This window comes from Crinia signifera, chromosome 1, assembly GCF_055691185.1.
Source record: "Crinia signifera chromosome 1, ASM5569118v1, whole genome shotgun sequence".
Taxonomy (NCBI): domain Eukaryota; kingdom Metazoa; phylum Chordata; class Amphibia; order Anura; family Myobatrachidae; genus Crinia; species Crinia signifera.
The window spans coordinates 284525707-284549064 of record NC_139217.1 but is presented as its reverse complement, the minus strand read 5'-3'; the positions used below and the strand labels follow the sequence as shown (position 1 = coordinate 284549064).

Genomic DNA, 23358 nt, shown 5'->3' with positions numbered 1-23358 from the left:
GTCCATTTTCTTCCCTGTGACTGCAGGTAAGGTCAGCTGGTGGGCGGGAGGCTGTGTGCCGACCCTAATTGTAAAATTATGCGGGTACGGTAACGGAGCTGTGCCGTTCAGGCTGCTCCAGACATGAGCCGGAAGCGGAAGTCCAGCCTATGTCTTTAATTTAATCAAATAACATACCATTGCCCCATTACTATAACCTGATACATTCAGGTGATAGTATTTGTGGCTAGCCCCCAAAAACGGGTGTTTGGGGGGAATTAGCAGCAAATATTGAATGATAAATGGGCCCTAGCATTGCCTCCTCCCTAACGCCCCCAACAGCAGCAAGCATTCAGGTTCTGTCGACACGCTGCTTATGTGGCAAGTATGACTGCTGATTCAGCAATGGTGATCATCCCTAGGTATATTCTTCAATGTTTTGGATTGTAAATTATTTGTCTTGTTTTGCTCATGATAAAAATCCTATAGATTCCCTGAGAGACCGTATAACGAATAATAGTAACAATAATAATATTATTGTCCAAAAATTCTGTCACAACCAATATGTTGTAAACAATATTGGCACCAATTAACTGCACAAATAACATTGGCCCTGGTGTGGTTTTGCAATTAGAGATTTACTCAAGCAGATCACACCATAGACATTACGTACATTCAATTCCAGTTTCAGGTGTAATCATAGAAGTCCTTATTCACATGTTTAAGCTCTGTCCTTTTAATCTTGTCCCTAGAGGGATAACAAGATCATAGTGATCGTGCCATACTGTCTCATAAAAAACATTGGACTGAGAGTGCGATCCGTAGCCCATAGGCGGTAGCCCAGGGATGCAAAGTGCTGCTGCGCGATATTGATACATCCCCCATAGGAACCAATGGGGGATGCGGCCAACAATGGTGCAGGAGGGATTGGAGATTCCTGCCGCGGTCCCGTCTGATACATTCTTGTGATACTTCATATTTGCGTCTAACCCCAGAAAACTGGTGTTTGAGGATTAGCTGAAAATATTGAATGATAAATGGACTCCATTGTATCAGGAAAGATGAAAGGACTGTTATGGGGGATGCACTAATAGTTATTTTAAAATGTAACTTTTATTCATAAAAGTTACAATTTAAAATAACCATTAGTGCGTTCTCCATAACAGTCCTTTCATTTTTCCTGAAACTTGGTCTAATTTTGGCTGTTGGAAACAGAACCCCCACTGTCAGTCTATGAAATTATGGGTTCCTTTTATCCTAAAAGACTGAATAATTTTGGTGTGCAGATATGTCTCATGCTCCCTAGAGGGACAAATAAACACTATCACATAGTAACAAGATGGCATTTTGCATTTGCAGAAATACAGATAATACACTTTTCACCCTAACGTGCATACTTCTTTAACCCTTTATCCTTAAATATAATGATTCATCTGGTTTGGAATAAATTTAATAATAAAAACAAATTCCAAATAAACTGGATATAAATAGCTAAATGTTGAATATAAAATAGGTGTTGAAGAATAAAAAAAGGTGATTAAAAAGGAGTAAAATCCCTGTGCCTGTACCAAAATTATACCCAGACAATGCTTGGGAGACATAAATGGGTTTTAAGCTTACTATGGTGTTGCTACTGGAATAGTAGGCCACAGTGTCCCATGGGTGGGGTGGCAGGCTTGGAAAGCCAGTAATCACTGCTTTTCTACAAAGCAGCCAGTGATCACAGAATAGATGTAACTCAAACATGCATGGCATCTAACAGAGAGGATGATCAGGGCTGACTAGCTGCTCATGGGCATGATCCCAAAATGATGAAAACACTGGTTGTGATGGCTTGTGACACCAGGCCATACCCAAATGTTCATAGAGCGCTGAGCATTATCTCAAAATTATGAAAAAATGGGTCATGGTGCGATGCCATGGCGATCCCATGCGAGGCTCATGGACCTGATTAACCAATAGGCTAATTAGGCTGCAGCACCAGCATATTAGATTGCCCTGGGTTGGGAGTGCTTCCTGTGTGCTGCTGGAGTGGGGCCGAGCATCATGCTATCTTCCCGGGGAACTGTGGGAGCAGCGTTGCCTGCTGGGATTGCCAGCATCACCAAAGCAGGAATGCCAAGGCGGTGATTGATGCCACTGTCTCCATTGCCAGCACTGCTAGGAAGTGGTAATTGGCAATATGAATGGAGCAGAGGCCCAAGCTATTTACATATTTTTAGCTGAATATGAGTGAAAATATTGGTGGTTGGCAAGGGGAGGGGATGTAACCACTTCTGTATTAGCCTAGGGGGTACTTGTTTCCTAGCACGGCCACAACGATCATGATCGTGGGCATCGTGAGGAAAAATCGGGGGCATCGCGTCCAACGCAAGCACTAAAAAAATCGGGTGCGAAGGTCGCGACGCGATGCCCGCGATTTCCCCATAGGGAACAATGTTAAATGCCTCAATTTAGCCGCGATGCCCCCGATTTCCCATAGGAAACAATGTTAAATGGGTCAATTTACCCAAATCATCATAGGGAACAATGTTAAATGGGCCATAAACCCCCCAAAACACCCCTGAACAGTGAAATGTCCCCCCAAAAGTATTTGACGCCACCCCACGATCAACGCGAACCCGAAGCGTGGCGAGCGCAGCGAGCCCGTGATGGGCGGCGGTACGCGTCCTCCGACCTTTTCATACCCCCACTATCCACTAGGGCGTGGAGTTGAGAATAGAATAGTGTGGCGAGCGCAGCGAGCCACCGAGCCCGAAGCGTGGCGAGCCCCGCGAGGGGACGCGGATACCTGTGAAGCCCGCGAAGGGACGCGTTTACCTGTAAAGGTATCCGCGTCCCCTCGCGGGGCTCGCTGCGCTCGCCACGCTTCGGGTTCTATTCTCAACTCCATGCCCTAGTGGATAGTGGGGGTATGAAAAGGTCGGAGGACGCGTACCGCCGCCCCTCGCGGGCTCGCTGCGCTCGCCACGCTTAGGGTTCGCGTTGATCGTGGGGTGGCGTAAAGTACTTTTGGGGGGACATTTCACTGTTCTGGGGTGTTTTTGGGGCTTTCTGGCCCATTTACCATTGTTCCCTATGATGATTTGGTGAAATTGAGGTATTTAACATTGTTCCCTTATGAGAAATGGGGGGCATCGCGGGTACATTGAGCCATTTAACATTGTTTCCTATGGGGAAATCGTGGGCATCGCGTCTGGACCATTTAAGGCTTTTTTAGCCGCATACGACGCGACCGACGCGATTTTGACTATTTTCAATGCATTTCAATGGGAAAATCGGGGGCATTGCGTCGGTCGCGTCGTATACCACTAAAAATGACACACGATGCCCGCGATTGTGGCCGTGCTAGGAAACAAGTACCGCCTAGGGTGGCTGGAACCCTTAATCAGGCCCTGCGAAGCCCTGTCACTTTTTTGGACGCAGTTGTGCCTCCGATGCAGCAGGTCACACTTTTCCACTGGATAAAGTTGGGAAGTATGTTATTGCTACAATAAAATCATTTATAAAAATAATAGATTATGGGCAAATTCAATTAGCCATTGTACATTATCCTGTATCTATGTGTTTTTGTGTAAAAATCTGTCAATTTAAACATGAAAAATGGGCAAACATCATGCAAACAGACCCCTTTTTCACCCAGAAAATTATTGGTCACAATTGAATTTCACTTTCAGATCTATAATAAAAATTATATTTTTTTTTATACAATCAGAATCAGAATCAGAATCATCTTTATTGGCCAGGTATACTTGCGTATGCTTGGAATTTTTTGTGGTAACAGTGCAGCATCAATCAGGGAACACAAAGGGGGTGGGAAGAGAGGCAAAAACATATATCACATACATTTCACATGTATCTAGAAAAGTTCGAGTTAGTATTTGGTATGTTCAATACGGTTTAGTTGGTGGACAGCTATTGGGAAGAAGCCTTTTGTAGTTCTCGTCGTCTTTGCTGGGATGGACCTAAAACGTCTGCCTGACGGAAGGGGTTCAAACAGGTTGTGGCCAGGGTGTAGCTTGTCCGCCAAGATCTTTCCTGCACGCTTATTGACCCTGGCTAGGTATAGTTCTTGGACAGTGGGGAGCTCCGCCCCAATGATCTTTTCTGCCATCCTCACCACTCTTTGCAACTTTCGTCTGTCATTCTCGTTTGCTCCTCCGAACCAGATTGTGATCGAGGAGCAAAGGACAGACTCTACTATGGCAGTGTAAAAGATGAGCAGCAGCTCCTGCGGGATGTTGAATTTCTTGAGTTGCCTCAGGAAGAACAACCGCTGCTGAGCCTTCTTGACAGTTGTAATGATGTTGGGACCCCATTTGAGGTCGCAGGAAATCTTTGTTCCTAGGAATTTGAAGGAGTCGACCCTCGACACTACTCTGTCAGATATTATGAGTGGGTGCATGGCATTTGGTTTCCTTCTGAAGTCCACCACCATCTCCACCGTTTTGAGGGGGTTGAGGTCAAGATTGTTTCCGCTACACCATTTAGTTAGCCGATCCACCTCCCGTCTGTATGCCGACTCGTTTCCATCCATGATTAGGCCGATAACCGTTGTGTCGTCTGCAAATTTTATAATTTTTACTGACTGTTCTGCTGAGGTGCAGTCGTTTGTGTAGAGGGAGAAGAGCAGGGGGGAGAGGACACATCCTTGAGGGGCACCGGTGCTAATTGTGCATGTGTTTGAAATGAATGTGCCTGCTTTCACCGCCTGTTTCCTTTCAGTCAGGAAGTCAGTGATCCAGGAGCATGTAGGTTCTGGGACTCCTAGTGAACAGAGTTTTGGCTCCAGGATGTGAGGGATGATAGTGTTGAATGCCGAGCTGAAATCAACAAATAGTATCCTTGCATAGGTGCCTGGACTGTCCAGGTGCTGTAGAATGTGGTGCAGCCCTAGGTTGACTGCATCCTCGACACTTCTGTTTGCTCGGTAGGCAAACTGCAGGGGGTCGAGGTGAGCATTTGTAACAACTCTCAGGTGGTTCAAGCACTTTCATGACCACTGATGTTAGTGCAATCGGCCTGTAGTCATTGAGGTCTTTCGCAGTTGAGCTCTTGGGAACCGGGACGATAATTGAGGCTTTGAAGCAGGTGGGGACCTTGCACATTTCTAGTGAAGTGTTGAAAATCCTGGTAAAGATAGGGGCTAGCTGTGTTGCACAGGTCTTGAGGGCAGATGGAGACACTCCGTCTGGGCCTCCAGCTTTCCTAGGGTTGACCCTCTTGAACATTCCTTCTACCTCTGTTTGGTCCACCTGGAGAGTCTGGGGGTGGCAGTTTTGGAAGGAGGGTGGGCAAGCCATTTTGCCCCGGTCAGGGGTAGGACTGATGCAGGTAGCTTCCTTCTCGAACCTGCAGTAGAAATCGTTCAGCTCGTTCACTAGTTTCTGGTGCATGGTGGAGGGGGTTCGAGAAATCTTGTAGTTGGTTATAGCTTGCATGCCTCTCCAAGCTGACGCGGGGTCATTGGTTGACAGGTTGTTCGCCAGCTTGTCTGAGAATCTTTTTTTTGCCAGCTTGATTTCCCGTGTTAGGGAGTTCCTGGCCTGTTTGTACAGGACAATATCACCACTGCGATAGGCTTCTTCCTTTGCCCGACGGAGCTTCCTGAGTTGACCGCTGAACCATGGCTTGTTGTTGTTGAAGGTGCGTGCTGTTTTGATTGGCACGCACAGGTCCTCGCAGAAACTGATGTAGGCTGTCACTGTGTCGGTCAGATCGTCTAGGTTTGTAGCGGAGGATTCAAAGACTCCCCAGTCTGTGCATTCGAGACAGGCCTGAAGCTTCATTTTTGCCTCGTTTGTCCAGCTTTTGACTGATCTGACCACTGGTTTAGCTGACCTTAGCTTCTGGGTGTAAGTTGGTAGAAGGTGGACTATGCAATGGTCAGAGAGGCCCAGAGCTGCCCGGGGGATAGCCCGGTAAGTAGACTTGATAGTGGTGTAGCAGTGGTCTAAGGTACGTCCTTCCCTGGTGTGGCATCTGACTTGCTGTCTGTACTTCGGTAGCTCTTGGGACAGGTTGGCACTGTTGAAGTCGCCCATCACTATAAGCAGTGCTTCCGGATGTTTGAGTTCTGTGTCTGTTATCCTGGTGGCCAGTTGGAGTTGGGCTTCTTTCGCATTTCCTTGGGGAGGTATATACACCCCCACCAGGACTATTGAGGCAAATTCCCGGGGGGAGTAGAATGGGTTGCATTTAATGATGAGTGTCTCTAGTTGAGGGCTGCTTGATTTACTCAGAGTTTTTACGTCGGTGCACCACCCTTCATTTATGAAGAAGCAGATACCTCCTCCCTTGGTTTTTCCGGTGAGCTCCTTGTCGCGGTCAGCCCTGAGGAGACTGTAGCCCGGCAGCATCACCGAGGAGTCGGCAATGAGTTCATCTAGCCATGTCTCAGTAAAGCATAGGATAGATGAGCCAGCAGTGCCTGATCTTGCATCATTTATGAGCAGGGACAGCTCATCCATCTTGTTTACAAGGGATCGGGTGTTCGAGAGTAGGATAGCTGGGAGTGCAGATCTGTGACCTCTGCGTCTCCACTTAACTAGGGCCCCAGCACGGCGGCCCCTCTTGCGAGTCCTGATCCTCACATATCTTCCTGTCAGCCTAGCTGTTAGGTGGGGGGCCCCTCCAGGCCACTTGGCGGTGGTAGGGGCATGTCTGTTCCTACTGGAGGGAGCCAGCGGCCTGGCTGGGTTTGGCCTCATTGTTGTCAGGGGCTCAGTTCTGGCTATCTTCTCAGGTGGGCACTGAGTCACACCACTTCCTTTTTGGGCCCCCATAAGTAGGCCCTGGGGGTTTACTTTTCTGCTACCTCTGTGAATGGTTCTCCATGGTCGCCGGTCCACTTTCCAGCAACTGCCATTCAACTTTGCTGCATCCTTTCTGCACAGGGCAGCAAGGGCAGCATGGACTGTGAGGGCTGCCGATCTGCCCACGTCCCGCTCCGTCAGGCTCATATGGGTGGTCTGCACCAGGGGTGAGCTCCATTTCAGAAGGGCTTCTCTGCTGTGCTTGGTTACCACACTTGGCAGGGTCATCACACTCGAGGACAAGGACAGGGGGAGACAAGGGGAGACATGTAGTTTGGTTGAGCTGCACAGCTCCGAGGCAGCCTTCTGCGGCGCCATATTTGTGGTATCCAGTATGATGAAAACACTTTTACTCAAGTCTGTGAGTGCTCCAGGTTATTGCTGTGTTTGGTTGCTGCAAATTTACTGCAAACTAAGAGAACCATAAAAGTATGGGAACAAGGATAGAGAATTAAATAAATACTACATAGGTTAGAAAATGTGCCTTATATACAATGCACTGTACCCCACACTAAAGTTCCTCTCCAAGTCATTCCAAACCAGAATACAGTGGCTGAAGCAACAGTTGTTATGGTAGATACTGAAACGGGATATACATATGTGTTCCTGCTGCACCACAAGCTACTTATATATTCCTTTCACATCACAAAGCCGGTTTGGACCCGGGAATCCGGGTCCCGGCACTTTCGCATTAAACTGGGGTCACCCATTCTAAAGAGCATACTTGCCTACTTTTGAAAACTAGATTCAGGGAGATTATAGTTGGTAGTAAAATTTTGCACAGCGCCCCATTGTGGGGGCGTGTCATGCTCCACCCAAAGGGCGTGTCTAGTTCCATATATGGAGTGATTGTGACAAGAGATTGTGAACATGGTATCTAGAAGCGTGGTGTGTACTGCTACATCTAAGAGGAATCTTTTCAAATAATTTATATCCAAATGTAGATGAGCCCCAAAGCAGTTAGTAAGAGATACTCTACTTGATAAAGTGCTGGGAAATGGTGCAGATGATCTAATGTAAATGTATCTATCCCTCATTCGTTTTTTCCCCCAAAATGTAAGTGTAATGTGGGCTAGGTGAAATGAGGGAGATTATTAGACTAATGAGGGAGAGAGGGAGATTGCTGCTATTTCAGGGAGTCTCCCGCAGAATGCAGGAGTGTAGGCAATTATGCTAAAGAGGGAATCCGGGTTTAACCCTTCTTATAACCCGGGTCGAATTGCTGGGTTGGTCGACACCACACCTCGACCCAGGTCCATACGTCACCAACCCAGTAATACTTGGGTCTGAGGTGCAATGTGAAAGGGGTATAGTAATGCCAAATCTTCAAGAGGTATAAGCTCTTCCCAATTCACCCCCTGTGACAATGCTCCCACGCATCATTTAAAATCCCCCCTGCATGCAGTAGCGTAGCTGCATATGTGGCAGACCTCATGGTGGCTTGGGGGAGCAGCGCAAGCGGGGTCTGTGGTGGGAATCTTTTTGGCAGGGGGGAGAAAAATGTCTACTGCCACTGCCTGCATGTTTAATCCGGGTCCTGGTGAAGTCACTGAACAATATAATTTACCGATATAGTTCAGTGTGTATGCTCAATTCTGTCACTGCCTCCACGGACAATAGCATTAACGCTCTCGGCAATGGTGTGGGTCATCTAGTGTGTATGGGGCTTTACACAGAGGCGTAACTAATATTGTGGCGCCCCCCCGCCAAAAAATTACCTTACCCCTCCGCATGCCGCCGCCGCCGGCCCCGCATTCAGTCCGGCATCGCAGATAGCCTCCGGGCTCCGTCTCCTGCAGTAATGGAAAATGACACGACAAAATGGCTGTCCCCGTACAGCAGACAGTTTTTTTAGGGATGTTAGAGGAGGCGACGGCCTCCTCTAGCATCCGTAAAAACTGTCTGCTATTAGGGGGCAGCCATTTTGTCGTGTCATTTTTCATTACTGCAGGAGACGGAGCCCGGAGGCTATCTGCGGTGCCGGACTGAATGCGGTGGTGGCGGCATGCAGAGGGGTTAGGGGGGGTCTGACCAGAGTGCCCGGGCACCGGGGGCGCCCCGCTGGCGCTTGCTTCCCCAAGCAGCCGCGGTGGCTGCCTTACGGTAGCTACGCCTCTGGCTTTACACACAAGAAAGAAGTTGTGGTAGATTGGCAAAAGAATAGAGAAATCTTTCTACTTTGGATTTAACAAGATGTAATTCTCATTGTATCCTGTAGATGGTGCTCAAATGAACATTTTATATATCTAACTTGAGTATTACCTTTTTCATGTTTTTAGATTCATAATTGTTTTGTACAATGGAAACAATGTTTTTGATAATATATTTAAAATGTTTTTGAGGGATGCAATCATTATTTTGGTCACTGCATACAATTAGCATCTGAATGGTTGCCTTTACTTTATATGGAATCCCACAGCAACAATTTGAAGTGGCCCCTTTGGTAATAGTGTCCTAGTTCATAGTATGTACCATACAGTAATCGTTTCCTGGTTTAATTTATTTTGTAGACCAACATCTGTGGTACAAGCATACGTATAAAGTGTGTGGGACTTTAATGCTGAAACTGTTCATTATTTGACAGTATTACACTATGTGCATGATTCTAGTTCATTTGCTCCCCTGCACGTTTGCACAGGGGAGCAATGTTTTTGAACTGCACATGCCCATACACATGTATGCGCATGTGCAGGCTCCGTTTGCGAGTGGGTGCGGCAAATTGATTAATCGCCGTCCCGTTCACACCTCCGTGCAGTGCGAATGGGGGGGGGGGGGGGAGCGTGGGGCAGTGGTGAGGGGTAGCGCCTATGTCAGTGGTTCCCAACCCTGGTCCTCAAGTACCCCCAACAGTGCATGTTTTGCAGGTCTCCACACAGAATCACAAGTGCTATAATTAGCTCCACCTGTGGATCTTTTAAAATGTGTCTGAATAATGAGTGCACCTGCCGGGTGACCTGGAAAACGTGCACTGTTGGGGGTACTTGAGGACCAGGGTTGGGAACCACTGGCCTATGTGAACGCTCAGTGTTTCCTGGGTATCCCCATAAAAACGCTAGGTGTTCCCATGCTAATGCGGCCATGATGCGGGTGTGGGGGGTGGGCAGCTGATGTCAGTAGATGTCAACCACCCGCCCTCTTCTCTTACAAGGGCGTCGCAGATCTAAGGTCAACAGAGGCTGACTTAGGTTTGCGAGCGCTTGCACAATCATTTGATGATCGAATGATTTCGTCCCTGATCAAAGTGTGTGTGTGTGTGTGGGGGGGGGGATTCATGCGGGCGGTGTTTAGATGACCCGCAAAGCTGTGAATTTTGCAGCTTTGTAGGTCATTCAGAATGACCTCCTATATTTCATTATTTCCTTTATAGGTAAATCCATTGAGGGAAACGAGCGACACTGACAGCATACTGTCTATATAATTATATATGAAAGGTTTAAAACCTGGGGTAAAAGAAATAGTCTACAAGAACCAGGAGTTGCCCAATGTTTTTAAACCGGTGATTATTTTCATGCCAATATTAACCTGGCTTTGGCATGCACAGATACACTTTACCCCAAAGGTTCTTATGCTCTCAAATATGGTTTCCCTTTTTATGATATGTAGTGTCCTAGGGTTATTCGTAATAAATAGTCAATGATATTAGCACAATGGGGATTTTAATACAGCCAAAAGAGGCGTGATATAGCTCACAGGCATTGTCTAGGGCGGTTGACAGTCATTGGGTTGATATCAAAAGTTCAGCATGCAAAGTCAACATCGACAAAATGTTGACACAAGCAAAAGTTGACAAGGAAATGGTTGACATGTTTTTCACATTATTTCGGTGTCAATGTCAGCACCTGAGCACCTGGTCCCCTAATTAGCGTACCATCTACCCTCGTATAGCTTGCTTGGCTCACCATGCTTCGGGCCAGGTACACTGGTACACAGGTTCCAGTACCACTGTGCTGAGGGCTGGCAACAGAAATCTCGGGGCCCGGTACACTGATATATTTTGGGGGCCCACTACCCCGCCCCCTTGAGCACAATATTTTTAGTACACTGCATATTGAACATGTTTTTTCATTGTTACAAAAGAAACATAATTACTAGTCACTAATACCAGAGGGGGTTCTAGGCAAGTACCCTTACAGGAATCCAGGCACGTGCCTTTATAAACCATTGCTAGGCACTGCACTGCCGCAGCCATGCTTACAGCCTATGACCCCTCAGAACCTTGGGGCCCCTCACAAGCTTGCCCTGACTGTCTCCTGCCCTGACTGTGCTTGGAACACTGTATTGGTCCCAATCATACTCCATGTGTATGTAAAGTATGAAAACCTTTAAAAACATTTTTTTTTTTGAAATCATGAAAAAAAATTATTGCCCATGTGTTGGCCTTTACCATATTAACCTTTTGCTTTTGCCAATATGGACCCTTTGGTGTTGACCTAAACATTGTCTATCAGCCTATTAAGGTATGGTTACCTTAATAGCAGTTTGTATACATATATCTAGAGTTAATTGCCATTAGAATTAGGCTAATTTATAGACATGTTATGCTCACAGATAGGTTGTAAATCTTAACAATAGCTTGTGCATGCTAATATGGAATTTACAATTTATATAAAATGTTATCCCTATGCATATGATTTCTAGCTTTGTATATTGGATGATGAGATATATTCTCCCCAGAGTTTTTATTAGTCTATATAAAACAGTACAAACAGCAGGTGTGAGTATACACTGATCACTGCTAAACAGCTGTTAAGCAAGTGGGCAGGATGTGGAGATAATACCAGGAATTGTCACATCTCATTCGCAGAAGAGAAGCCAAAAGTCATCAAGAATCATAGGCCTGCACACATTGAGTGTTAGGGGTGCACAGGCACACCCTAAAGCTGTGCGCACCCTTATGAACACCTCCCTACCTTTTACCAAAGACTTTTTAGAAGTGTATTCCATTAAAAGAAGCACCCATCAATCAATTATGTGGGTTTTGCATTGTTAATTGCACTAGACCATTGTCATATCACTACATGAGAAACAAAGAATTCCCAGGGCCTAGACCAAGGGAAAAAAATCAGGCGCTTGACAGGATATGTTTTTCGGGGTGTTAGCTGCTGCTCAATGGGGGGATAGTCAGTCCCCACCGCAAGAAGACACAAAGACCAGTCACGCCGAAGCGTGTGAGCAGCGCTAAATGAGGGTGACACACACCAAGCTACAATATAATAAATGTTTTTACTTGTTAAAAATCAAATATATAATAAAGTACAGTACAAAATTCACAATATAAAAACAGTGTAGGTACCATAAAGCCGATTCTTCACGTCACAAGCAGGGGTGGACGTGACAGTTTTTAGTCCAGTTTAGGACACGGGATGTAAACAGTGTGATGAATGGAAAAAAGGAAGGTGGGTGAGCATTTGATCACAGGTAAGTGCACATTACCATTTGGTGGATGATCTGAGTGAGACCACAGGTGGTAGTTGGAATCCTCACCCTGGTAGAGGATGAGGTGAGGATTCCAACTACCACCTGTGGTCTCACTCAGATCATCCACCAAATGGTAATGTGCACTTACCTGTGATCAAATGCTCACCCACCTTCCTTTTTTCCATTCATCACACTGTTTACATCCCGTGTCCTAAACTGGACTAAAAACTGTCACGTCCACCCCTGCTTGTGACGTGAAGAATCGGCTTTATGGTACCTACACTGTTTTTATATTGTGAATTTTGTACTGTACTTTATTATATGTTTGATTTTTAACAAGTAAAAACATTTATTATATTGTAGCTTGGTGTGTGTCACCCTCATTTAGCGCTGCTCACACGCTTCGGCGTGACTGGTCTTTGTGTCATATCACTACATACCTGCATCATCCATTGATATTTTTTACTTTAGCTGCATGTTTTGCTACACAGTGTAATTAGAACAGGCATGTCCAAACTATGGCCCTCCAGCTGTTGTAAAACTACAAGTCCCATCATGTCTTGCACCGGTTTTACTATTAGGGAATGCTTAAACTATGGCAAGGCATGCTGGGACGTGTAGTTTCACAACAACTGGAGGGCCACAGTTTGGACATGCCTGAATTAGAAGATTAAACTGAAATATGCAGGAGATTATGGTGTGGCTTAGAGACTTTTTATATTGTATTGAGTGCCAATAGATGTTGATAGACATGCCTGATTGGTGGTGTTAGACACGCCCATAGGTGGTGCTGACACACCCCTTTGACAGTGCACCACCTAATTAAATGTGCTGTGCACACCTATGGATGTTTTATACACCTTGCATAAATAGTTAATTTTCATTCCATTGTAGTGCCCTAGTTTTTTTTATAGCTCAAAGATGTCCCCTAGTTTAATTTGTACCACACAGTGCCACCAGTTTATTTTATGCCACTTGTATTTCCACAATGTCTGCTATATGCATAGATTGTAGCATAGGTGCCGATTTATGTATTTGCTGGTGGGTGCTCAAGCCAAAAATATAGGGAAGTGTCTTCACTGTTCCAGAGCCATGGTTCCTCAATCATGTGCTATACCTATTCACTCTGCATGCTTTCTTCTTCCTAACAGGATGTATTGTGGCATGGGCTACAGTGCAGGGCTGTTAGGGGTCATAGGTGCAGGCAGAGGGTGGAGAGGAGGATATGAGGAGGGAGAGGACTACTTTGCCCATTCTCTCTACCAGCTGCCTCATGTCCTGATCCTCCCTGCCATCCTCACTTCCTGCCTTCAGGTTTCCTTACCTGCACCTCATGTCACCTGTCTGTCCCTCCATCTCTCTAGAACAGTGGTAGCCAACTCCTCGAGAGCTACCAACAGTTCACATTTTCCAGCTCACCTCGCAGGTACATAGGTGCACCCATTACTGACTATCACATTTTAAAAGATCCACAGGTGGAGCTAAATACTTCACTTGTGATTCTCTGAGGAGACCAGGAAAACGTTAACTGTTGGTAGTTCTCGAGGACTGGAGTTGGCTACCCCTGCTCTAGAATGTAAGCTCCTTGGAGCAGGGCCCTCTTCCCTTCTGTTCTCACAGCACCCTTCTTGCATTTCACTTACAGCTTTCTTACATACAATCTATACCTGCATCTCTTCTAGCTCACTTCCCTATATCTCAGCTGAATTGTGCTGTCAATTGTGCTCTGTTATTGTTCTTTTGTAGCTGTTATGTCTAGTTCTGTATACCCTGTACTGTTCTAATGTGTTCAGTATGTACGGCCCTGCGTACCACCTGTGGTGCCTTATAAATAAAAGTATAATAATAAGGGGCGTGGCCACAAAATAATACAAATTTATATTACGCAGCACAGTTGTCTTCAATATTCAAATTATGGCAGCATCGTCCCCCTTTTTACACTTTACGGCACAATGTAACGATACACACCATGAAATGCATTAAAAGTAATCGATGCCACCAAAATGATTTAGTATTAATACTCACATGACTATACTGTACATAACAGACCAAATGCACAATTCTTTACCAGCATGGCTGTGAGACCCTGCTTACATAGTGAACGCATATATAGTGATAACTCTCCCGCTGCACTCTGCCCTGTACTTCTACCCACGGCGTAAGGTCAGCTCCCTCCCGATGTCCCGCTGCGCTATGCCCTGTACAGGCTGTACTTCTGCGTGGTTTGACATCAGCATGCGCTCCCTTCAACCTGCCCACCACGCTGACGTGCTGATGGGCCTGGCGGATGCTTAACATTTACTGTGGGTGCTTAGCCCCTGGAGCACCCATGCAATTGGTGCCTATGCATTGTAGTGCTACACAGGGATGTAAATTCATCCTAGTAGCCTGGAGGCAAGTTGGAGTTTGGTCCCCTGTCCTTAAAGATCAAGGAAAATAAATATGAATTTGTTTATATGAATGTATGTGTAGATCGATTAGAGAGTGCTCTCAGCCAGGCTGTGGTGAATTGGCAAAGTGGCTTTGTTGTGGGAGTGCAACAACAGCCGGTGGGTTAGTCCTAATCCAGGATTAGGAATGTCACGACTGGGAGTTTGTGAACTCAGTCGTGAACTTGATGGTCTGGTGACTGATGCTGAGGCTACCAAAAGTGACAGCAGAAAGAATACAAAATCTATCTGGCTGAATGCAGCTATTATTCATAGACAATGTTAATGTATATACAGGTGAATTGCAGAAATAAGACAATGATGCGTCAAGCAGGAAATATATAATTATACTTGCCTACTTTGGATTTCACCTCTCTAGGAGAAGCCCGTCAGGGGTGTGGGGGCAAGGCTGACATCACTTGGCCCCGCCCCCCATGCTGGAAAACGCTGTGATTCTCAAGCAGTGAAGCGGGGACGGAGCTTAAATGACGTGAAATGCTGCAATTGCGTCATTTAAGCCTCGCCCCCTCCCCATGGACCCGCAATTTTACAGTAATTAAACCAGCGGGCAAGGGGGGAGCGGGGGTAATCACCAGAAAGTGGGAGAATTGCCCACCTTCCCGGGGGGTCCGGGAGAAGGACCTGATTTTCGGGAGGCTCCCGGCCATTACGGGAGCGTAGGCAAGCCTGTATAAAATGACTGAACTTGAATGAAGATTCAGGCTGAAGCAGACGTATAATACACAGATAGCAAACTAAAGTTAATTAGGGAAAGACGTGATCCAGGCAATTCACAGGTCACACTGGACCAGACTTAACGTGTATTAAATAGGGCACAGGTTAATGCACAGATGATTTAAACCTTGTAACAGAAGCAAGGGTAGACTAGTAGTAGAAGCAGGAAAAAAATGGGTACTTTACCAGACTCATTGGACCTGACTAGGACTTGGAAACAAATTTGTAATGCAGCAGTTGGTGTGGTTCGGTTTCTGGCCTTGTGTATAAGAAAAAAGTATTTTATATTTAATATGGTAGAACACAGGTAACCAATGGAGGGACTGACAGAGCAGTTTTGCAGACAATGAATATCTGGCGAGGAAAACTAGCCTAGCAGCTGCATTCATTAGGGATTGTAGTGGTGAGAGTCTGTATTAAGGGAAGACCAGTAAGGAGACGGGTGTGGATTGAAAGGTCTACAGTGTCTAGATAGACAGTCAATAGTCTGACAGGAGAAAAGTCGACACAGACAAAAGGTCAACATGCAATCGGTCTTCATGGTGGAAATGTTGACACAAGCCAAAGGTCGGCATGGCAAAGGCTGACACGTGAAAAGGTCAACACCTGGCAACATGGACCTTAATTAGTGTAAAGCATACCCTTGCTTTGCTCACCATGCTTCGGACCAGGTGCCTCGCTCCGATGGAACTTTGTTCGACACGCCGCAGCGGGACACATCCCGAAATTTGGGGCGTGGCCTACTGGAAAGGGGGCATGGCTTACAACTCTCATCATTTTGCTAGGCCATGCCCCCAATTTGACACTGTTGGGGCATGGCCCAGAGGCTCTGTGAGCTTCTAGCCATGCCCCCAGCCCCTCTGGTTGCTTGACTAGACGCTGTGTGCATGTGCACAGTGTCTATTCACCGCTGGTCACCGGTTGACAGGAAGGACTCCCAACTGCCCCCCCCCCCAGCCACGGGACAGTGCCAGCCCTGGGCGGGATGCAGGAAAATACTGGGACGTTCCTGCGGAAAGCGGGCAAGTTGGGACATATGCTTTACCATTCCTGATTGTAGTCCACGTGGATGGTAAAGTATGAAAAAGTTAAAAAAATAAAATACATTTATTTATTTACAGTTTCTTATATAGCACAGCATATTCCTCTTTACAATTCAAATCAACAGTGATAAGACAAACTGGGTGAATACAGACAGACTTAAGGTGCCCATACACTAGTAAGATTTATCTTCAGATTTATTTATTTATTTATTTACAGTTTCTTATATAGCGCAGCAGATTCCGTTGCGCTTTACAATAGTAGACAGTGATAAGACAAACTGGGTAACAACAGACAGACTTGGAGGTAGGAGGGCCCTGCTGCAAGCTTACAATCTATAGGGATATAGGGGGGAAACATAAGGACAGGCACCAGTAATAGCATAGCAGTTACAAGTCCAGAAGGGAAGCTATATAATACATAAGTGCCTCGGAGGGTTATGCATGTAGGACTTAAATATGATAGGCTTGCCTGAAGAGGTGAGTTTTCAGGGAACACTTGAAAGTTTGGAGACTGGTGGAGAGTCTTAATGTGCGTGGAAGGGCATTCCATAGGATGGGAGCAGCCCGATAAAAGTCCTGTAATAATGAATGGGAGCTGGTGATCCGTGCAGAAGAGAGACGCAGATCTTGTGTAGAGCGTAGTGGTCGAGATGGGAGATATTTTGTGATAAGTGCAGAGATATATGCTGGTGCAGTATGGTTAATAGCTTTATAAGCAAGTAGAAGTGTTTTATATTGAATACGGTAATATACAGGCAACCAATGGAGGGACTGGCAGAGCGGATCAGCAGACGATGAGCGTCTTGCAAGGAAGATCAGCCTAGCAGCAGCATTTAAAATTGATTGCAGTGGTGAGAGTCTGTTCTTGGGAAGACCAGTTAGGAGACTATTGCAATAATCAATGCGGGATATAATGAGTGCATGGATAAGAGATTTGGTAGTGTCTTGTGTGAGATAGGGTCGTATTTTGGATATGTTTTTTAGATGCATGTAACATGATTTGAAGACAGATTGAATGTGGGGAAGAAAGGACAGTTCAGAGTTGAGGATGACCCCTAAGCAACGAGCTTGTGGGGTAGGGTAGATTATCGAGTTGTCAACAGTGATGGAGATGTCAGGATGGTAACTGTTCTTAGTTGGCGGGAATATAAGTAATTCCATTTTGGAAATATTGAGTTTGAGTTGGCGACAAGACATCCAAGATGAGATGGCAGAGAGACAATCAGAAACTCGACCCAAAACCACTGGTGACAACTCTGGGGTTGATAGATAGATTTGAGTATCATCAGCATACAAGTGATACTGAAATCCGAAAGAGCTGATTAGTTTGCCAAGAGAGGAGGTATAGATTGAGAAGAGCAGAGTCTGGCTGGTTGGAACAAAAACATGTTTATGGATGAGTGACAGTTTGTCAGTTTTCCAGCATGTCCAAGCAAATGGTCAACTGTAATTTGCTCTCATCCATAACCATGTTTTTGTTCCAACCAGCCAGATCTGAAGATAAATCTGAGTGTGTATGGCCACCTATAGAGGTTGGAGGGCCTCACTTCTGAGGTGAAGTACCCCCAAAGACCACTAGAGGCCACTCCGCGTACCAATTTACTCCTTAACAGAAAATTAAAGCAAAATGATCTGTTTAAAATGTGCTGTATATGTAGAGAGTGAGCTGTGAAGACAGAGATGGGAGGTGGGACCATACTTGCCTACTTTTAAAAACTAGTTTCAGGGAGATTTATGGGCCAAATGTAATAGGGTGAGAGTTTCAGAAAGTGAGAGATTTTGGGAGAGTTTTCCCATTTGTTTTAAAGTGGCAATCATTTACACTGCAAAACCAGGTTGATTTTGCCATGTAATTGATTGCTGCTTTAAAAAAATGGGAAAAACTCTCACTTTCTGAAACTCTCACCCTATTACATTTGGCCCTATAGTTCATACTTGCCTACCTGACCCTCTCCATGAGGGAGAAAATGCTCTGTTCCTGGGCTTCTCTGGTAATGTGTGATTGCCATCACCTGTGGGGAAACACATTTCCTATTGATGAACTAGCTCACCACAGGTGATGGCAATCATACGTTACCGGGGAAGTCCAGGAACAGAGTATTTTCTCCCCCACGGAGAGGGTCAGGTAGGCAAGTATGTTATATTTATTTATTTACTTACAGTTTCTTTTATAGCGCAGCAAATTCCATTGCATTTTACAATAGTAGATAGCGATGGAACAAACTGGGTAACAACAGACAAACTTGGAGGTAGGAGGGCCCTGCTGCAACATACCTCCCAACATGACCCTCTCCAGGAGGGACACATTGCTCTGTTTCTGGACTTCTCCCTCTTAATTAACGATTGCTATCACCTGTGTTGAAGCACCTTTCTTATCAATTAACCTGTGTGAAACAGGTGATAGCAATCATACATTATGAGGGAAGTCCAGAAACAGAGCAATGTGTCCCTCCTGGAGAGGGTAATGTTGGGAGGTATGTGCAAGCTTACTAAATTAGCTTTTTTTGTTGCTGCATGGTGGCCCATAATTACCATAGAGGTGTAGTCCTGCCTGTATGGGGTGCTATTATGACCCCTTCTGCAGTAGCGTGAACAAATTACAGTCAAATATCCACATCGATTCAGATGGGACATATGCCCTCTCCCCACTGGATTAAATATTTCTAATGGTGACTATGATGTTTTCACACTCACATGAAAAAAAAATCCATAAAAAACCCCAGATGTTCCTGTGGATTTAGTATGTATTCAGTGTCTGCTGTATAATAAGAATGGCAGTATCTGGGTGAGTATTTACATTTAGTGTGGAGACAACTTTTCTTGTGTCTATAGTAATGTGTTTGGCTTTATCTGCATATTTTAGTACTACAAGATCCATATGTATATGTGGACGATATCATCTAATATGTACACAGAAAGAATTTCTGATCCTAATTAATAACTCAATTTTTTGACATTATCCATACCTCCCAACTGTCACGCTTTCTGTGGGAATGTCCCATTTTTTGGAAACATTCCCACGTCTCACCCCGGGCCTGCAGTGTCCTGCAGCGGAGGGGGCAGTAGGGAGCCCCCTGTCACCCATGAATAGATGCTGTGTTCATGTGCACAGCGTCTATTCATGCCCCCACAGTGCTGAAAATGGAACATGGCCTTGACGGAGCGTCAGGAGTACAGGCCACGTCGCCCTCCTCCTACCTCCTCAATGTTGGGAGGTATGCATTATCCTCAGCAAATAATTGGGAACATATAAAGATGATGGTACAATACCTTGGTTTTGCATACTGCTCAGCATTGCTAGATGTTCAGTAGTTAATTCTTGACAGTTTTTATTTCTCTTTTTCTTCAGAGTTTTTTCAAAGTTATAAGATGACAGACCTTCCTTGTTGGTCATCGTTGCAGAGTCAAATAAATAGATAAATAAACAAACTCTAGCCAGTCACTGGGAGTATATACGTTATGTGTCGACCACTGATTGGTTAAGAGAATCTTTCTATAAAATGAATTAAGTCCGATCCACACTTCCGATGAGAGGTGCATTCCTGGCTAACATCACGACCTGTGCCTCTGAGTGCAACAAATACGAAATTGTTCTATATCTCACAGTTCTCGGATTGCAGCAGTAGCAAAGGTCATCATAGAAAAAAATTGCAAGATCTTATTGGAGTTCCTCAATTGTTGCAAACTTGCTTCATTCTGGTCTGGGATGACAGTTAAACTGTTTGCTCACATCAAATTTATGTTGCAGTCATAAAGTTTTAGTTAACAGGAATTACTGTACAAATAATCTAACCCATCATTTATAAATATAGCATTTCATAAAGTAACTTCTCCATACAAACTCTCACAGATAATCTTTTACACCAAAAATAACTAGTACATCATGAGCAGTCATTCTTCTGTTCTTTCCCTGCAATCCATGAGTGGATGGTGCTGCACTGACACATCATATACTGGACGTGTATCCACATTTATACAATGACATCAAATAAGCGATACGTACCATACTGCTGCTGCTGCATTCTCCAAAGTGAATGACTCAATTCTCTTGCAGCCGACACTGTAACTACTGTAGATGTTGCAGTTATTAACGGTTGTAAATTACCAAATGCTAAAGCCGTGCAATAGTGTGTGTGATACAGAAATGCAAGTGCCACATAACAGTATGGATCATCAGTGAGGAATGACATGATAATATACAAAGTATAAATACTATGTTGTAGTGTGTGGGGGGAGGGGGGCTGAGGGAGGAACACATAACTAATGTACTTTATGTCTTTTTCTTTTAATCCAGGGAAGCCCCGTACTTTTTGCTAGGGGAAAGAATGTTGGAAGCATTACATCAGAGGTTTCTGCTATAGGATTTCTGTCTGTCTTGATCTTGGCTGATCTCCAGGGAGACCTATAGTCAGGGCCGGATTATAATGGAGGCACAAGGGGTCAGTGCCCCTGGGCCCCCCTCTAGCTAGGGGCCCCCTGTGGTTGTCATGTATTTTTGACCAAAAAAATGTGTAAGTTGTTTTTTTTCTTTTTTAGCTAAATGTTTTGTGCATGGGTGGGGTAGTGCTGCAGCTTCACCTATCTGCCAATGTGACAATGATTTATGGTGCTGAGCATCGGGAGGCAAGGCACACTGATTGCACAAGTGTGCAGTGCATTTCTGGGAGTTGACTAAGTCCCATGACACTTTGCACCAGAGGACAGAGGCTGAGAAGTTTGTGCTGAGCTCTGATTGGTGGAGCTCATTACATGCTTCTCAGGTCCATGGAGAACAGCAGCAGCAGCTTAGTCATAGGAGGGTTTTTAATCAGAGGCAGCACTAGGAGACCTCCAGAGTAAGGGGCAGAGGGACAAACACAGGCTTTTCATGTGGTGTGTGTATATATATATATATATGGTGTCTATTATTATTCCGAGTGCCGCCAACCCCCTGTCTATATATATATATATATATATATATATATATCCCCTGCAGGTAACCATTGACCAAGTTTATTCTGCCTTTACTCTATGTTTTGACAGTATAATATTTGCCCATGCAGTGTGCGGCCAGTAATGACAAGTGCAAGGGGGCCCCCCGCTCTAAAGTACCCCGGGCCCCCCAAAGGCTTAATCTGCCACTGCCTATAGTATGGTTGTAAAACATGGAAATGGATATTATTTGGTTATAATATAGCAGACCAACGCTGTCTAGATGCAACATGTTGTTGTCGACCACCTTTAGTCAAACCCATCTGGTTAGATGCTTAAAGATAGACGACTGCATCTAGATCTACAGTAACGGAAGTTACACGCAAGCGTTAGAGCGCCGGTTACAGCCAGCGGTGAAATGTCACAGCATGCAGGGCATAAAAGGGGCCGCTGGGACTTTTAGTTCCACTGCATAAGCAATATACAAATAAATGCACAAACACACACAGAATAGTACAACTTTATTCACATACATGCAAAATACATACAAAAACGCAAGCACACACTAAGGGGGTCATTCTGATTTACTTGGCAAGCTGCAAAGCTCGCAGTATACCGAGTCCCTGTGACACCGCCCTAGTGAATAGCCGTCCCCCCAGCCATGTGTGGGGATGTGTTAGGAAGACAGATCCCCTCGCATGTACCCGCAGCAGGAGAAATCATTAGATGGTTGGGACCACTGAATGATTTTTCCCTGCCTTTGCAAATATAAGTAGGGACAAAGACAGGACGGGCATCGGCCCACCCGCATACCCATTGGGAACGCCCAGAGTTTTGATGGGGATAACCTTAACACAGGGTGTTCCCATGGCCCAGCACCACTACCGCCCCAGTCCCTCCCTCCCATCTGCGAACTGCCTGGTGAGTGAGCAACTCCCGCCACTGTTCGCAGTCAGCCACTTGGTGCAAATGGGTGTGGCGAATTCGCCACACCCATTTGGTGTCTTAGATCTGCAAGCGCTTGCAAAATCATTCGATGGTCGCCGACCATCAAATGATTTTGTCCCCGCATGCAAGGCTGCGAATGGATATTTATGCTAAACATCCATTTGCATGTGTGCAGGGATATTCAGCGTGCGAGCAGGGGCGGCTGTTCGTGCAGGCAGCGCATAGATGACACGCAAAGCTGCTAAGTTCACAGAATCACCCCCACAGTGCATAACTCACCGTGTGTACCTGCTATTACACACAGACTGGGGAAAATCATTCGATGGTGAGTGAGTTGCAAATGTATTTGCAGCTACTGTAATCACCGATTTGCGTGAGTTTGGCAAGCGATTCCCAGCCTTGCACAAGATGTGTTTTCTCTCTGGCAGGGGGATGACTATCTGATCCCAGGGCTCTGCAATTTCGCAAAGCTGTGACCAGGTCTGAACAAACCCTCAGATATTTGCAGGTAAATCCACCTTGGACCGTCACGGCCCAGCATCTGATGTCAGGCTGATGGTGCAGCTACCTCCTGCTGTCTCTGAGGAGTGCAGAAAGTGCACTTCTCCCACCCTTTGCTGACTACAGTAGCCATTTCAAACATGGGGCCAGCTCGTGAGCCAATCAGAGCTCACAGCATGGCAGCCATGGTTAGTGATTGGCGAGCTCTGATAAACTGGCGGCCTTCACCACATTTGAATTGTCAAATATGTCTGGAGTTGGTCCTGCATGTAAGCAACCATGCCCCCAAGCGACCGCTGGGGCACCGGGGCTATGAGTTACACCACTGCCCTCACCACGTAACTGACCCTACGGATGACATACAGTATAAAACACAACTTACGTAACTTTTCCCTCCTGAATTTCTGAATACAAACTTTTGTGCGTTGTGAAAAAGATTCTGAAACTCTGGGCACCATGATTCAAGAGAGTTTTTGTTTCTTTTTCTACGGTGCATACAAGTTTACAAGAATCTATGACCTTCAAAGTTACTGGGAAATAAGATGGTTACCTAGCAACAGCTGATGGGTTAGGCAGCAA

General features: G+C 45.5%; 1 long non-coding RNA gene across 1 annotated transcript in view; it reads right to left on the bottom strand.

Moving 5' to 3' along the window:
- Nucleotides 1-20321, bottom strand: part of LOC146075689 (uncharacterized) — a 76720-nt gene extending 56399 nt beyond the window's left edge. Inside the window, exon 1 of the long non-coding RNA XR_014473615.1 lies at nucleotides 19690-20321. This is a non-coding gene — a long non-coding RNA (uncharacterized LOC146075689). The remainder of the gene's footprint in view (nucleotides 1-19689) is intronic.
- Nucleotides 20322-23358: the final 3037 nt, after the last annotated feature.